The sequence below is a fragment of the Nicotiana attenuata genome, unplaced genomic scaffold, assembly GCF_001879085.1.
Source record: "Nicotiana attenuata strain UT unplaced genomic scaffold, NIATTr2, whole genome shotgun sequence".
In the NCBI taxonomy this organism is placed as follows: Eukaryota; Viridiplantae; Streptophyta; class Magnoliopsida; order Solanales; family Solanaceae; genus Nicotiana; species Nicotiana attenuata.
Window position 1 is genome coordinate 22294 of NW_017671239.1, and position 3683 is coordinate 25976.

Sequence of the window (3683 nt, forward strand, 5' to 3'; positions counted from 1 at the left end):
AATTGTCCTCAGTGGGAAATCGAATGGAAGAAGGAAAGGGCTGAACGAAGGAACAGGAAGAAGGAACAGGTTCAACCCAAAAAGGAACAAAGGATCAACAAAGGCAATGGTTGCTGCTTGGGGAGAAACCTCAGATGAGGATTCAGAAGATAAAGCTGGAGATGAACAAGCACGTATGGCTATTGGAGAATCATATGATGAACAAAAGGTAAGTGTGATTCATCTCAAAGACAATATTAAATTTTTGTTTAAAGAAAGGCTATCTGAATTATTGCTAGACTTCATTGATTAGTCTGAGGTAATAAACAATGAGAAGGAACAACTGTCTAGGGAGTGTGTGATCTTAAAAGCCAAGTGCAAGAATCTAGAATCTAGGGCTAGTGAGAGTGATAGTAAAAATACTGAGTTGAAGAACCAGGTTCTTGAACTTGACACTAGTATCTTAGAACTTAGATCTGAAAATTTAAAACTGAAATTAGGAACAGGTAAGAAGAAGGCCGATCACACACATATCACCTTAGAAAAAAATCTAGGAAAAATGAAGGATGAGCTGTACAAGAAAGATGAACAAATAAGAGTCTTAAAAGAAGACCTAGGGAAGGTAAAGCATGAACTAGACAGAACTTGCAAATGGAATAAGTCTTCCGATGCACTATCCTAGCTGCAAGAGCACCACGGTAGCAACAAGAGAGGACTTGGCTATGGGACCCCAACACCTAAGTGGGATCCCAAAAGCAAGTACATCACACTTCCTGAAAACAAAATCTGCACACACTGTGGCAAGACTGGTCATTACAAAAGTGAATGTAATGCAAAGAAAAAGGCCAGTCAAAAGATCAAAACCTTTGTTCAAAAGAAAAATAGGCTGCCTGGATGGGCCAAAAGGAATCTAATTCACCCCTTTGCCTATAGAAAGGGACCCAAACTAGTTTGGGTTCCTAAGACTAACCCCTGATTTCATTTTGCAGGTCCAAGTGAAGGGAAGTAGCCAAATATTGTACATGGATAGTGGATGCTCAAAACATATGACTGGAAGCAAGAACCAGTTCCTTTCACTTGAGGACTTAAAAGGAGGTAATGTCTCCTTTGGAAATGGGAAAAAATGTGAGATTATTGTGGTTGGAAAGGTAAGTAAGACAAACTTACATTCCATTGAGAATGTCTACTTGATAGATGGCTTGAAATATAGCCTAATAAGTGTATCACAACTGTATGACAGAGGTAACTTGGTAGCATTCACCTCTACAAAATGCTTTGTGATTAATCTTACCACTGACAAGATTGTTTTGCAGGGAAAAAGAGTTAACAATATTTACATTGTAGATTTGTCCACTCTTTCAGAAAATGAACTCACTTGCTTGAGTGTGTTGGACAATGATCCCCTCCTGTGGCACAAAAGACTTGGTCATGCAAGTCTAAATCAACTCAATAAATTAGTCTCCAAGGACCTGGTGATAGGATTAACTAACATCAAGTTCAAGGAAGACAAAGTTTCCGAGGCTTGTGCAAGGGGGAAGCAGGTAAGATCCTCTTTTAAAAGCAAGAAGATGGTAAGCATGACTAGGACGATGGAACTGGTCCATATGGATCTTTGTGGTCCAATGAGAACATTGAGCAGAGGTGGTAAGAAATATGTGATGGTAATTGTTGATGATTACTCTAGGTTTACTTAGGTATTGTTCTTAACATCTAAGGATGAAGCATTTGACATGTTCATTGCCTTTGTTAGAAAAACTCAAAAACAACTAGGAAATCAACTTGCATCAATTAGGTCTGATCATGGAACTGAATTTGAAAATGCTAAGTTTGCTGAATTTTGTGATGAGCATGGTATAGATCATAATTTCTCTGCACCTAGGACTACCCTAACAAAATGGAGTAGTTGAAAGAAAGAATAGGACTCTTGAAGATATGGCTAGGACTATGCTTCTTTCTAGTAAACTGCCTCATAGCTTCTGGGCAGAGGCTGTAAATACTACATGTTACATCATAAATGGATGCATGACCAGACCCCTTGTAGAGAAGACTCCCTATGAGTTACTTAAAGGGAGAAAACCAAATATATCCCATCTTAGAGCATTTGGATGCAAGTGCTTTGTGCACAATAATGGAAAGGACTCCCTAGGTAAGTCTGATCCCAGAAGTGATGAGGGAGTATTCTTGGGATATTCTTCACATAGCAAAGCTTATAAAGTGTACAACAAAAGAACTTTGTGTGTAGAAGAAAGTGTACATGTAGTTTTTGATGAAACTAACATTCTTTTTGAGAGACAGGAACATGAAGATGAAGCTATTGGGCTGGTAAAAGAATTGAGTGAAGTCACACCTCAAGCTAAAGATGCACCAAAAGAAGGAACAGGTGATGGAACAGGTTCTTCCATCCAGGGCAACCTGACAGGGGAAACTGAACAAAGAAGAACTGAAACCAATCCCCTAAAGGAACCTGTCCATGACCCTGTTCCTCAGCAACAGAACATGGGAGAAACTCCAAACAGAAACCAGTTGGTTGTGAAACCTTACAAGTATCAAATTTCTCATCCCATTGAGAACATAATCATTGATCCAACATCTGGAGTTAAAACTAGATCACAGTTAAAGAACCTGTGTGATTTTGATGCATTCTATCTCTTATTGAACCTAAATATGTTGCTGAGGCTTTGCAGGATGCAGACTGGGTGAATGCAATGCAAGATGAACTCAATCAGTTTGAAAGAAGTCAAGTGCGATATCTGGTCACAAGACCCAAGGACAGATCAGTAATTGGCACTAAATGGGTCTTCAGAAACAAACTTGATGAAGATGGAACGGTTACAAGGAACAAGGCAAGGTTGGTGGTCTAAGGTTATAGCCAAGAGGAGGGCATAGACTATGATGAGACCTTTGCTCCAGTTGCAAGACTGGAAGCAATAAGACTCCTCATAGCCTTTGCGGCACACATGGAATTTACCCTTCACCAAATGGATATGAAGAGTGCCTTCCTAAATGGATACTTAAAGGAAGAAGTCTTTGTCAAACAACCTCCAGGGTTTGAAAGTAAGGAGTGTCTAGATCATGTATACAAACTGGACAAGGCCTTATATGGACTCAAGCAGGCTCCTAGAGCTTGGTATGAACGTCTATCCAAATTCCTGCTTGAACATGGATACAAAAGAGGGCTTTGTGCTCGTTTTCAAGCAAATCCTAAGGAATCCCACTTGACTGCTGTCAAGAGGATACTGAGATATTTGAAGGGCAATACTGACCTTTGCCTTTGGTAGCCTAAAGGTAGTAACTTTAATCTAGTAGGATATGCTGATGCTGACTATGCAGGTTTTCTTGTGGATAGGAAAAACACCTCAGGTATGGCTCATTTTCTTGGTTCATGTCTTGTGTCATGGGCTAGCAAAAAGCAAAATTCAATGGCCTTATCTACTGCTGAAGCGGAGTATGTTGCTGCTGCTTCATGTTGTGCTCAATTGTTGTGGATCAAATAGCAATTATTGAACTTTGGAATTGATGTTGGTTGCATCCCTATTTTGTGTGATAACACTAGTTCTATTAGTATGACAAAGAACCTGATTCATCATAGAAGAACTAAGCACATAGATGTTAGGCACCATTTTTTAGGGACAAGTATGAGAAAGGTTTGATCATTGTGGAGTTTTGTTCTACTGACAAGAAAATTGCTGACATCTTCACAAAAT